This window comes from Gossypium hirsutum, chromosome D07, assembly GCF_007990345.1.
Source record: "Gossypium hirsutum isolate 1008001.06 chromosome D07, Gossypium_hirsutum_v2.1, whole genome shotgun sequence".
NCBI classification, from domain to species: Eukaryota; Viridiplantae; Streptophyta; class Magnoliopsida; order Malvales; family Malvaceae; genus Gossypium; species Gossypium hirsutum.
The window spans coordinates 5,000,289-5,015,824 of NC_053443.1; the positions used below are offsets into that span (position 1 = coordinate 5,000,289).

At 32.5% G+C, this 15,536-nt stretch overlaps 1 long non-coding RNA gene and 1 pseudogene across 1 annotated transcript; one reads left to right on the forward strand and one right to left on the reverse strand.

Moving 5' to 3' along the window:
* Window positions 1–1,892: 1,892 nt before the first annotated feature.
* LOC107956571 (uncharacterized) lies at window positions 1,893–3,485 on the forward strand. The gene is made up of 3 exons (XR_001700161.2): window positions 1,893–1,958; window positions 2,433–2,518; window positions 3,135–3,485. It is a non-coding gene; the product is annotated as an uncharacterized lncRNA (long non-coding RNA).
* Window positions 3,486–11,043: 7,558 nt separating this feature from the next.
* Window positions 11,044–14,731, reverse strand: LOC107953647 (protein KINESIN LIGHT CHAIN-RELATED 3-like; annotated as a pseudogene).
* Between the last annotated feature and the right edge of the window lie 805 nt (window positions 14,732–15,536).

A 15,536-nucleotide genomic window follows, 5' to 3' on the forward strand; every position in this document is an offset into this window, starting at 1 on the left:
GTAGCAATGTTAGGATATTGTTGGCAAGTCAATTAGGGTCTCATTTGTATTTTTACTAGAATTTTGTAATGGTGTTATGTGGGGTTCTAGAGTTATGTGAGTAGACTTGGAATTTTGTTACGTTACCCCTTGGTCAAGCTTGTTTTGCATATCATTAGGCTTACGTTACCTCTTCAGTGGCCCTCATGATACATTCAGAGTTTTGTTGCCTTTGGGTTTAGCACCTTGATGCTCATTAGTGTATGCAGATTTCCTGTGTATCTGAATCCTATTTTACTAAGATTATAGTAGGCGTTAATTCAAAATTTGATAAAAGTTGAAAATGAAATGAAAAATGTGGTTATAAGGTGCATAATCTAAATAAGCTAATAAGAAATTGATATGGTAACAAGTTCTAACTATGTGTGGCCTAAGTGAACATGTCTTTAGTGATATTATGGTAATTGATAATCACGTATGCCCTTAGTGAAGTTACAGAAATAAAATGTATGATACATAAAGAGAATTTTTGTATATATATATGAAAATGTTAAGAAACTATGGTTTAAAGGATTGAGTGTGAGATTAAACTCCATACAAACTTTCCATAAGATTTTGGAACATGAATTCCATAAATGATTGACAAATAAACTATTAAAATGTAATTTGAGGCCTATAATTTAATTAATTTAAATGAATCAATTTGTAGCATTATAATGCGGGTTGAGTGAACTTCGTATGACATGCTTAAGAGGGGATCAACATTATAAAATGATAGGATAAATAGATTTATCTTTAGTTACTTACTAAGCTCGTCAAGCTCACACAGTAATGATTTAGAACCCGTAGGTGAAACCATTTCCGAGAAGATTGAATTAGTGATTTAGATGTATCGCATCACCACTTGATGATAGAAGAATGTTGAACATTGGATGATATCTTAGAATTTGTATCAAAATGACATTTACATAAAGGCTTTGTCCCTTGAAAAAAGTTGTAATTATTTGTTTCATGTTGATAAGTGATAATGTACTTTAATATGATGATTTATAAATTATAATTTGATCATTGAAATTGTAGAGTATGCTCTTATGAATGTATGTGAGTTCTACGAGTAATTTTGAATGTGTTTTAAATTATTTGAAATCGACCGATACTTAATGGTGTTTTTATATGTTTTTAGACTTAATTTTGGATTAAGGAAACCAAGTTCCGGTCCTAACTTATAGGTATCAGAACAGGACTTTACAATAGTTAAAATGCTATAATACCAGGCTTAGGTATCCTGGGTAGGGTTCCTTGCATTGTCTCGGCCGTTTTGGGTTCCTTGAAGCTCGTACTTAACCTCGACCACCTTTAATCACTCAATAAGAGTTTCTAAATGATTTTAAAGCCTTCAAAAATTATTTTACCTTGCTTTTATAGTTCTATTGAAATTATTTTAAGTTTTAAGTTATTGTAAAACTCTTATCTTTCTCAACCTGAATGATCTTGATTATGTAGCACCTGTAACAACCCAGTTTTAGCTAAATCGGAATAGTGGTTTTGAAACCACAAATTTGAGGTTGTAAAATTATTTTAATATTATTTTTGGTGTTTGCAGCATGTTATTTGATATGTGTGAAAATTTCGTGAATTAATTTTACCGATTGGTTAGTTAATTTGATAAAAGGACTTAATCGCGTAAAATACAAAAGTTGCATACTATTTGTTAAAGTGCTCAATTGCTATGATTAATTAAATGTGAGGTCCTTATGATGTGATTAGACCATAGTTAGTGGATAATGACATAAATAGTCATCCATTATATGATTTTCTAATGATTTCATTAATGGCATTAAAGTAATTTGTAAAATAAAGATAAAACTAATAAAATAAAATAAGCCATCATCTTAATTTTCATCTCTTACAACCGAAATTAAGAAAGTTTGGAAGCCACGAGAGCTTGAAGTTTCGGCAAAACAATTTACCTTGCATTGGTATGAATTTTTACCCCATTTTTAATTATTTCTATATTTTTGTGATCGTTGCTTCGTATTCTAGCTAGCCCGTGTTTTAATTTTCGAAATTGTTGATGATTTTGTGAAATTCCATTGATGAATATTCAAGCTTTTTGTTTTTTGATGGTGAAAAATAAATATTTGTTGATAGATTATTATATTTTATTAAGTGATTTTTGATAAAAATGCTAATTAGGGATTAAATTGAGAAATGTGTAAATTGAGTTGTTGAACAGTGAAATAAATGCAAGTTTTGGGCTGCTAGGGACCTCTAATAAATTCAGCTAAGCATGGGTGTATTGAAATTTTGTGTAATTTGAGATTTTGTGAAATAAGAACTAAATTGTAAAAATGTGAAACTTTAGGGGCAAAAGTGTAAACATGTTCAAATGTGTGTTTTGGATTAAATTGATTAAAATAGTGATTGAATAAGCTAAATTTTATATTATATAGATTAAGAAAAGCGGAATTCGAACCTAAATCGAGGGAAAACTAAAGTTATCGACTAAACGACTCGATTCGCCGTTTTAGCATCCCAGGTAAGTTCGTACGCAATAAACCTTGTTACAATTATGATTTTAATGCTTTGTTATTGTATAAATTGTATACACTAGAATACGGTCATGTTTAACGATAAATCAATTATGTTTAGCACTTGTTACAATTATGCTTTTAATGCTTTGTTATTGCATAAATTGTATACACGAGAATACAATCATGTTTAACGATAAATCGGCTATGTTTAGCACTTAGTATGAAATTTGAGATAGCTTCGGCTAATTATGACACTTAGTGTGCGATTTGGAATAGCTTCGGTTATATATATGGCACTTAGTGTGTGTGACTGAGATAGCTTCGGCTATGTAAGGCACTTAGTGTGCGGGATTATAATAGCTTCGGCTATACGATGGCAATTAGTGTACAAAACATTAAGTGCTCGATAATGTTACGAGAATATTTAAGTTCATTATGAATTTGTACAGGAATATACAAGTAAGTAGGAAGTTCAAATAGAAAAGGTTAAGATTTTGCACATATGTATATGAATAAGCTGAAGGTTTGATATTATTTGTGTTTTATGATTTGTTGAGTATATTTAGTACGAACTTACTAAGCTTTGTAGCTTATCCTGTTTTTTTTTTCTGTGTTTTATAGATTTGAAAGCTAGCTCGAGTTCGGGAATTGTTCAGGAACATCGTCACACTATCGATCGCTATTTCGGTACCTTATAAATTTGTACTATCGACTTATGGCATGTATAGGCTAGTTTCGTCATGGTACATTTTGATTAGTGTATATATAGCCATGCGAAAATGACTTAATAATACTATTAATGTTTGTGAATATTGTGCCATGTATTGAGCTCATTTTGGAAGTATGTTATATAGTATATAATTGTGTGATAGTAAGGATGTCCAAATAAGTTTGCCGATTTTGCTTTTTAATGTTAGGATATGAATATTAAGTCATGCTACAAATGTGTTTCAAAGACATTAAAATGTGGTTATTTCGCATATTAATATGATATTCAAATGTGGTTGTTTTTAGATGTATAATGCTGTCCATTTTGAGCATATTGATGTTGTCCAATTTGATGTATAATGCTGTCAATTTTGAGTATATAAATGCTGTCCAATTTGATGTATAAATGTTGTCCAAAACAGAGTAGGTTACCTATGTTTGTATTATGTTGTATAGTTAGTAATTTGTTAATGAAATAAATGTATACAAATAGATGTTTTGATATATGCTCGGTAGATGTTATGTAATGATAAATGTTTGAAAATGTTTAAGTATTTGAATGATATAAAATTTTGATTAGGTAAATGGTAATGAAAGGGTTGAAATTTAAAGCATGATTTGGAAATGTAATTTAATTAGTAAAGCATGATTGATATTTGGTGTGGATTGTTAATGACCTATGTTTTGACGAATAAATTGTTTTGATCATTAGGTGAGATAAATTAGGGTTTAAATATATATAATTACATACACATGACGCATATTTATATACAACTATGATATTTGGTTCATTTTGTTAAGTATGAGATTTTGATATTTAGTAATGTTTCGTAACCCTAATCCAGCGACGGATACAGATCAAGTAAACATATATTCTATTTTATACAATATTCATGTCAAAAATCAAACATAAAGTCTTTTATATGAACCTTCGAGGTCCAAAACATGCATTAGAAACGAGTCAGGACTAAATCGGGTACTCAGAAAATTTTTCGCAAAATCTCAAAATTTTTCCTAGGTGTAGGGGTCACACGCCTGTGTGGTCGGGCCGTGTGAAGGGACATGCCCGTGTCTCATGCTGTGTAACTCTCTGACTTGGGTCACACGGACAAGACACACGCCCGTGTGCTAGGCCGTGTGTAAATACCTGGGTATTTTGTTTTGAAATTTTAAAGATGCAGGGGACACACGCCCAGGTCATACGCCCAGGTCACACACCCAGGTCACACGCCCATGTGCTAGAATGTGTGTCACAGACGGCTGAGACACACGCCCGTGTCTCTACCTGTGTGGACGAAAATAGGCTATTTTCCAAGCCATATTTCTCACCTCATTTTGTCATCCTCCTACACCAACACTTTAATACATTCACAAGCTATTATAGGTCATTTAACCTAACTCAAAATCAAGTCCTATACATGATATAATACCTCATATAATCAAGTATACACACTTACTTAAATTACCAAGTTAACATATATGCATATCTTATCAAATATGCTAACTTAATCCAATCATCAATATGCCAATATAATTTATATCAATCAACCATTTCAAACACATTCCAAACATATCCATCATAAGTCATTCCAATGGCTAGTTACAATTAAAGCATTTATATGCTGATATTGGCCAATTAACCTATACATGTCATTATAACCATAATTGATTTATCATATATATATATACCAAAATGGGCTGATGGATAGTGTAAGTGATCTCTGCCAAGCTTCAAATCCAACGAGCCTCAGAATTACTATAGAACAGGGGAAAATAAAATAGTGTAAGCATGAAATGCTTAGTAAGTTCGTATAACATGGTAATTAACTTACCACTCATTTAAATTCAATATAAACATACAAGGCACATTCAATCAACTTGATCACGAGCCCTAACACATATCCTCATCACCCTTGTTAGTAATATATTTCATATAAATATCAAGAAAAAATGTATGGGCTCAACAATAATTAGATTTCCATGTGCATATACTTTCCACATCATGTATTCATATAACATATACAAATCATATCCTTGTATTTCAAGTACATTTTCATAATAATTCGTCTCGAGTTCAGATTATTTCATGTCGAAACTTTGCCTATTAAACCATTTGAAATATCAATGTCACACGGGTATTACACTCAAGGTGTACAAATTTATAATCATGGATGAACATATTCATCAAACAAATTCCATGTTCATATATTATCATCTCGTATTTCCATATATCATGTATCATCATTTTCATATATTTCAGACAGATACGTGTATTAATTAATTTCATGTTCATATGTTCTCATGTCAGGATTTTGCCTGTTGAATCATTGAAAACATCGATGGATACACAGGTAGTGCTCTTTAAAGCACATAATCGGGAAATCCTCTCTCAAGCCATATAACAGGAAGCTCACAAAGAGCCATTGATCGGGAAGCTCACAGAGAGCCTATCAGGAAACTTATTCGAGTTATATAACAGGAAGCTCATAAGAGTCATAATTAGGAAGTTCACAAATAACTTTTTGTAACACCCCTATACCATGTTCGACTCAAGGAACCTGATATAGGAATATTACATTTGGTGCCAAATTAATTCTTGGCTAATTACTAATATATTAGAACATAAAAAAACGGACACTTGGAACATACTTAATATTTTTCCTAAGTACATACCATTATATTCAAAATTTGAAAATATATCATGTTGTTGCTTGAAGATGTGATGAGATGAAAGCTTGCAATCTCAAATTCAACTCTTCAAAAATCACTATACCTAATATGCGCACTGAAACAAACCATACACTAAGTATATTTACTCAGTGGTATTACTATAATTCAAATACTTAGAGTAAAATATTAGACTTGTATTTTCAATCATAAGTCATTCTCTCTCAATGGATCACTTATTTGTTCATCTTCTAATTCATACTACCAACTAGCTTAATTAGCTTTAATCGTTTCAATTTGCACTTCAAACTACTGTATCATTATTCATTTTACAAAGAATCTTTTTATTCACATATCTCATTCCAATAATTCATTCCATTTCATATATAAATCATTCAATTCAACAATTCATACAATATCAATTCTGATTATCAAATTGTTCATTACCTTTATTAACAACTCATAATCTTTATACTTATAATCTTTAATAACCATTTCATGCACAAAACAATTTGTTTCATTAATAGTATTAACTATCTCAAATTCATTTCAATTTCCAAATTTTCATTATAATAACTCATCCATTATCAATTCCATTGTCAATTCGTTATTTTATAATCAATTTACAGTTATAGTCTTTTAATATTCGATTCATGCATTAAATCCATAAATAAATTTCAAGAACTCGTATTCAATTAAATTCAAGTATTATTTCACTATTTCAAATCACTTTATTTTCACTTCTCATTTCAATTCAATTTAGTTCAATTCAAATCACTTTTAATTTCTAATCAATATATTTTCAAATATTCACATAATTCATAATTCAATATCATTTCTTACCTCAATTCTTTTATTTTCCCCTATTAACATGACTCAGATTTTGATAGATACACGAATTTCAATCCAAACACACCAGTACGGAACATTGTGCCTAAAACAGTACATAGTACCTGATCAGTATACGACACATAAGTGCCTGAAACGACACGCGAGGTGCCTGAAATACAACAGATAAAGTGTTTGATCTTCAAAGCCAATAAATCTCGTACTCTTCCAAATCCTATGGCATGCCAACCATATCCGACTCAACCGACTAGTTAATAGGGTATTCAAATCATTTTTCTATTTCAAACTCACTTTCAATTCAATCACAATTCAATTCAAATTCACTTTCCACTTTTTAATCAGTATACAATTCAGTACCAATACATATTTCAGATATTCACATGCATATAATCATAATCATACTTCGATTCAATTCAAATCACTTTTCAATCAATACACAATTCACGTATTCACACATATTCATAATTTAATTCATTTTCCAATCAAATTCAAATCACTAATTACTTTTCAGTCAATATACATTTCAAATATTCACATATTTTCTTCATTCAATTCAATTTAATTCAAATCATTTTTAATTTCCAATTTGTTCACATTCAATTTCAATAGCCATAAACATTTTTGAATCAATTTCATTCAAATCAATATTATCATTTCAATTGCTTACCTAATTTTATCTACCATGCATTTTAATTAAAATATAACAATTAATAATAAATATATTTGGATTATAGTAATACAAACCCGGATTTACTAGATTACTCCTCGACAACTTTTCCCTTTCCTTTCGATGCCAATGCTTCAGGTTCTTTGCTAACAATTAAACTTGAAGCTTCCAAATTCCAATTCGCCCTTTTTCTTTTCTCTTTCGTCTGTTCTCTGTTTCTTCTTTCTCTTTTGTTTCCCTTTTATTTATATGCTTTTTTTGTTTAATAATAATATAATAAGTTAATAAATATCTATTTAATAATCAGTATATTTATTACAAGTGTAATATTACTTATATTTACACATGTACTATATCATCATCATACAATTGTCATGTTTTAATTTGTTTATCACATAAAAATCTTATAATATAATTATTTAATTAATAAATATATTTTACTTAATAATAAATAATAGATATCTATTTACTTAAAAAGTAATTAAATAAATATATTACAAATGTATGACACTATTATTACATTTGTATATTTTTATCACCATACACTTGGCTTTAATTTAATAATTTTTATTATAATAAATATCTTTAGCTTAAAATATAAGTAAATAAATAATTATACTACAAATGTTTACATATATTTATTACACATATGTTTTATCATCACCATACACTTGTCCTTATTTTATTAATTATAATATAATTATTATAATTTAACATAATTAAATTTATAACTAATTTATTTATTTATATTAATTAAACAAACAAAAATCTTAGATTTTGTTTTGTTTGCCGCCTCAACTTATGCTAAATGGCTTATTTGCCATTTTGGTCCTTTTTATTTTCTTTTAATCTACAATTCAACTTTTACCCTTTATTCACTTTAGTCTTTTTTCCTAATTACTCTTAATTAAGCTAAATTCACCTAATTAGAACCTAATTAGGCACACCACTAGTCTCATAAATATTTCTAATAATTATTTACGAACCCATTTCACTAAGACAGAGGCCCGATATTGCATTTTTTTGATACCCGTGAATTTGAGGTCATTACACTTTTAATTAGGAAGCTCACGAAGAACCTTTAGTCAAGAGCTTCGGATAGCCATATATCGGGAAGTTCAAGCGAGCCATATATTGGGAAGTTCAAGCGAGTCATATCAAGACGCTCAAAAAGAGTTGCGTTTGTGTCTGCAATATATGCAGGATCACAACCGATCATATAACAAGACGCTCACAAAGAGCTGCGGTAGTCTGCAACACATGCAAGATCATTATTGATCAAGATGCTCGCAAGAATCATATAACTGGAAGCTCGAGAGGGATTATAACGGGATGCTCATAGGAGCTGTGGTGTGTCCGCAACACATGCAGGGCCACAACCAATCAGGAAATCCTGTATCCATCAAATTTCATTATTCAAACGAGATTTAATATTTATTGGGCTTTGTCGGGTATGTAACCAATTTCATATATTTGGCATTTATACAATTCACATATACAACATTTAATTCAAGCATATAAATATACACAATTTAGTTACACGAACTTACTTCGACAAATGTTCGTGTACGTATAATCTACTAATCTGACATTTTCTCTTTTCCTCGTTCTGACTCCGAATTTGGTCTTTCCGAATCTATATGAATGAATTTAACATTAATTCATGTTCATTTCAATTCAAGTCACATCTTAAGCAAAATTACCATTTCCCCCTAAACTTTTAATTAATGACAATTTCATCCCTAGGCTCGAAAAATGAAATTCATGCAATTTAATCCTTATTCAAGTCTAGCCGATTTTTACATGTAAAATTTATAGCCCATATATTTCATAAAATTTAGAATTTTTCCATGAGTTTTACGTCTTTTCAATTTAGTCCCTAAATCATAATTTCATCAAAATTCCCTTTACAAAAATTGTTTATATATTAACAACCTTTCATTTTCTACCATAAAACTTCATAATTCATCTATGTTCATCCATGGCAAAACCCTAGTACCTTGATAACTTTGCAAATTAATCCCCGAGATAGCTAGATTAAGCTATTACGATCTTGAAAATATAAAAATCATTAAAAACTGGCAAGAATACTTACCTAATTAAGCAAAATAAGTTGGCTTGAGCTTAGGTTTCCATGGCTAGGGTTTCCATGCTTTTAATTTGGGAAAGATGACATAAATGATGATATTTTTATTTTTATTTATCATTTATCATCTTTTATTATTTCACTTTCCAATTTCATCATTTTTTTTATTTTATTTTCCATGGATGAATCATCATCCTTAACCACTAAGCATTTTTAATGGTCTATTTGTCATATAAGGACCTCAAATTTTAAATTCCATAGCTATTTAATCCTTTTAGCTATTAGAACTCAACTTTTTCACTTTGTGCAATTTGGTCCTTTATCAAATTAAACATGTAATCGGTAAAATTTCTTTACGAAATTTTTTTATACGACATTAATATCATACTACAGACCATAAAATAATTTAAAAATATTTTGTTTTGAAATTAGATTTGTGGTCCCAGAACCACTATTCTAATTTTACCGAAAACGGGCTGTTACAGATTAAGGCAAAGAATTTTCAAATGCTTGTATGAATTGGATATGTCCCTGTATATACTCAATGACCCAAAATGATTTCTAATCTTGTTCGAAACTTTCTAACCTTGTCAATTTGATTTATAGAACATTAATATGATGCGAAATAGATACCTTTATAAAAGTTTTTTTTTGGTTTAAGCTTGAATTTGCCGTCGTTGCAACTCATATTCGTTCCAATCGTTGAGATGGATAAGGAGTGTTATAGTTCATTTGACTAATTCATTCAACATATATACCGATATTACCAAGCCAACAGTTAAACCATGTCACAAGTTCAATAATGGTTATTGTTACGGTTTCAATTTTAGTCCTTAGTAAATAGTGGTGGAATATAAGTAGAATAAATTTTTTTTGTTCGACGTATGTATCCCCATTTAATTTTTGTCATTAAATAATTTTTTTTATGAATAACTAATTCTTTCTTTCAGTTTTCTTTTAGTCTGTTAATAACAAAATGGATTCTTCCAATATATAAAATAAAAATTCTAATAACTTTTGCTACTCTAATCATCCCAACCACAATTTTTTTCATTTTTCTAGCATTTCATTTAGCCTTGAAATAAGTATACAAAGTATATCCATTTGGAAACGAATTGTATAAAACATAGATATTATCACTTTTCAATAGTTTAATGCCACATCAGTAATTTATCTTTAATTTCAGGATTTTTATTTAGATTTGATTTTTTTAGGATAAAAATCTTAAAATTCAGAATAAAAATTCTAATATAACATTAAATTATTAGAAAAAAATATAAATGATATAACATCACTATATTGTTGAATGCTTTCCCACTGAACACACTCCAATTTATCAATGATAGAGGCACTTAAAGTACATCCTACTAAACACTCCAAGACACAATTATGCCTAGCATTTATAATGCCTTTCCTCCTAACACTCTAAGGCGATTCAAGAATGGTAGCACCGAACCGAAAAAGAGTTAGCAATCGATCAACTGAATAAGATGTTGGTCATCATTGCAACCACTAATTACATCTGATCAAATAAACCTTTACTTGTGCGACACTAAGCATAAAGAGATTTTATTATACAAATAACATCACAAGTTATTAGAATATAATTAAAAGCAACCTTCAATCAATATAGGATTACAACAAGTAGTACAGCAAAATCTCCAGATAATTATTTCATCCCTCCCAAGTCCCAACCGCCCTTTATATTCTTCCCAAGCCAATAAAAAATTCTATTTTTTTTATTTTCTTTTCTTCCATTCTTTCATTTTAATGGGTCCTATAATACACTATCTTCAATCATAAATACATAAATTCTTCCTTATCACACCTTAATTCCTTCACCATTTAAACTATGAGGGTTGGCATCGAGAAGGGTTTCTAATGATCTGGCTTTCCTGCTCCGAACTCTTCCAGCTTCTTTTAGTAATTCAGATAACCTTTTCTTCTCATCATAAACCTCAGGAGTAGCAGTCCCAAGTTTTTCCTCTCTCATTTGAACAACATGCTCCAATATTTCAATGGCATCATCCAACCTGTTGACACCATAATCACAACCTAGCGTAACCTAGCGTAACCCGAGGAAAGTCAGTGTAGCGTCGTGAATTTTGACAATCAGGTATAGATATGAGATTGAGAAGAAAGGAACAGAAGCATATTGATACCTGCCACTTGCATCATAAGTGCCTGCAAGATTACTATAAACACCAAGTGTATCAAGGTGGTATGGTCCGCACTCTTGCTCCAATATGCTCTTGGCTTCTTCGAACAACTGGACAGCCTCATGTATAGCGTAGCATTGGACACAAGCTAGCCCCATCTGATTGAGAGCAACGCCAAAGAAGGCAGATTTCCTCTGTCCACATGCACGTAGCTTTGAAATGGCACCTTCGAAGGAGTTGTAAGATTCTGAATAGTTCCCCAGCATGTAATACATTACTCCTATCTGTGCTTCAATTCCAGCAATTGTACTTTGCTGACCAGGGCAATCATTGTATATTTTTAAGGCCTTCTGTAGCAACTTGATTGCCTGATCAAGGTCATTCATTTATTCATAGATAGCAGAAACATCTGTGAGGCCACTTGCAATTTCTTCTGGAGGAATCCCAAGCGTGGGTTTTTCGTAGATTCGGAGAGCATTCTCACAGTATGATTTTGATTCCCTTAATTTCCCTGTCCTGTTATACAAGTCAGCCAACCGGACAAAAACTGATCCAATTGCTGGATGATTCTCTCCTTTGGTTGTCTTAAAAGCTGTGAGCGCTTTCTGATAGGCAAAAACAGCCTCATCATACCTAGACAAAGATAGGTATGCATCTCCAATGCTGCAATCAACAGAAGCCACTTCTGCCTCCTGGCCATTTGCCACCATGGACATACTGGCTAAAACAAGATGTTCCAAAGCTGCCTCATGGTCTCCCCTTGTTTCACATATGAGACCCATGAGCCTCCGATCTGCTGCCTCTTCAAGAACAGCTGATGAACCATTTTCTCTGTGAATGTCAAGAGCCATTTGACATAGCCTCTGAGCTTCATCAAATTGCAATGCCTGCACATGAGCTTCAGCCAAATACCTGCAGATCTCACCAACTCTGGGATCTGTTTCTCCAAGAACTTGTTTCTGGACTTCAAGGCCAGTGGTGTAACAAGTTATTGAGTTCTCAAGCTCTCCTAACATTGCATAAGTGTCACCCAACTGCATATGACCAGCAAATTTAGCGAGGGCATGCTCCTGGCCTTCCTCAATCAGTGGAATCTCAATTGATTGTTCAAGAAGAGGAATTGCCTCATTGTACTGGCCTAAGCTGCAATATATTGCTGCAGTAACATGCAAACACACGACCAGTTCTAAGTTGGGTATCTCATTGGCGCAAAGTTCATATGATTTTGCCGCTCGAAGTGCCAATTCAAGAGCTTTCTGGGGATTGTCTCTTGCAGAAACCAAATCTCTAGCTTGCTTGAGTAAAAATGGTCCAAGATCAGGATTACCTAACCATGACTCGGAAGCATCCTCAGTTCCATTTTGTAACTTCGACCCTTTCTCTTTCTTCATGGATACAATTCCTGTGTTTGATTTCTTCAGAATCTTATTGTTCCGCTTGTTAATGGGAGGTTTCTCAGGTGGACTTTTTCCCTTAAGACTGAGTTTTGTTGATACTTCAGAGACCGTTTGTGATTGAGACGATTTCTTGACATGATCTGGAGAAATGGATTTTCCACTTGCAGATTGGCTCTTCTCCAACAACCCTGACTTCTTACCACTAGACGAGCCTCCCTTCTTAGAAGAGGAATTACTATTACTATCATCTTCTGGTTTATCTATATCTTCTTGCATTATTTCAACTTCTCTCATCTCTCCTCCAACAAGATGGCACAATTCCGAATCAATCCTAGACTCTTCACCATATGATCCAAAGCTCTGCCTTGAGGGTGACTGATCAGAACTCTGCATATCACACACATTCTCGTAAAGCTGCTCAATGGAAGTGTCAGCCTGATTCATCCCATTGTTGAGGTGACTAGCAGATTCTGCACCACGAAGGCTTTGCGGTCTTGCGCTCTTAGGGGACTTATTCAAAACCACATTTTCCTTAATATGTGATGAAGTCCCATTCACTTCATTCATATCTGCTTCTTCTTTATTATCATCCATAATAAGACCGGGCATCGTTTTCTACGAAAAATCCTAAACTTGTCTGCACCAAAAAGTTTCATTCCTTCAGAGAACTAAAATAACTTATCATAACAATTTCTTAATAAAACTTCTTTAATCCCCAAGGACCGTATATAGTAAGAACTAAGAAAAGTCAATGGTCCTCAATCAGATCTTTAGGAATCAAATCCACCCAATTATCCATTAACTCACAACATATAAAGAAACCAATCATGCAAATCAACATAAATAAAGAAAAATAGAAACCCCACAACTAATATCACAAAATATCAAGAAATAAACTACAGTCTACTTGATAGAAGGGGGAATGAAAAGGAAGAAAAAAGAAGTGAAGACATGATAATACCTCCACATTACAGCCAAGTATAAACCAACAAACAAGGTGATATCTTCTCTGGGTTTTACATATACTGGGTATTGTGAGAGGAGGGAAAAGATTTTTACATACGAAGATAAAAAGTCCACCTTTAGGCTTGGTATAAATAAAGCCAGAGCCTGGGAAAAGAAGCAGAAGCGGAAAATCAAAGGGCAAAAATGAGAAAATGAAGCTGTAAATTTAATATAAAAATTAAACTGAGGGAGGTTTTGCATATGCAGGGGTTTGAATGTCAGAAAGAAAAGGGGGAAAGGTAATCTGAGTCGGAACCGTATCCGTATAAGAACAGTAGGCAAGTTTACGCTGGCCTGTAGTTTTCAGTTGGGCGATAATGCCCTTTATCAATTTGGGACTCACATTCCCAAATCTCAAATTAAAAAAAAAAACCCCAAATCTTTAAATAATAAAAAAAATCCCCAAATCTCGTCTTAAATTATTCTCAAATCTCTTCACGTAAAACACCCACGCTCTTTCAAATCACTAGCAGTACCATTAGCTCTCAACTACTTGCAAGAGTCCAAGCTTCTTACCTAAAGGATTCAAAAACACACAAGTTATGTCTCAAGGTGCAACAACAGGGAGCTAAGCACCCAAAGTACAGCTGGGATGGTAGATTCCTTAGAAGGAAAGGCAAAATCGTGGTAGGTGATGAAAATAACCTCAGGCAAAAACTATTCCAGCTATTCTATGCAAGTGCTTTGGGAGGGCACTCTGGTATCCATGCTACCAAAAGGAGAATGGGAAGTCTATTGTATTGGAAGGGACTGTCAAATGACATTAAGCGTTGGACAAAAGAATGTTCCACCTGTCAAAAATACAAGTCAGAAAATGTTGCACCTCCAGGCTTACTGCAACCTCGTCTAATGCCAGTGAGGTCTTGGTCATCAATCTCTATGGATTTTATAGAAGGCATTCCAAGTTCAATGGAAAAAATTGTCATACTGGTGGTGGTAGATCGTTTGACTAAATATGGTCATTTTATTGCCTTATCTCACCCTTTTACTGCTCTATCAGTAGCTCAGGTATTCTTGGATAATGTCTACAAGTTACATGGAATGCCAGACTCAATCGTATCTGATAGGGACAAGATATTCATCAGCAACTTCTGGCAGGACCTTTTCCAAAGGGCTGGTGCAAGACTTCATCTTACAACTGCTTACCATCCTGAAACTGATGGACAAACCGAGGTGTTGAACAGATGTCTTGAGAGTTACTTAACGTGCATGTCTGGAGAACGGCCACAAGATTGGGTGAAGTGGTTACCACTTGCCGAATGGTGGTATAACTCCACCTTCCATACTGCTTCCATACAGCAAGTTTCTTTAAATGACCATATCCCTACACTACTCATGGCCACTTGACTGGACCTGCAGTTTTTTAACATTTAAATGTACCTGTATCTGGGGGTAGGTCCTTAAGTCACATTTAAATCTATTTTATATTTACTTTTAAATCTAATATTCTTAAAGAACTGGTTTTAAAATTCAGAGCTGATTACA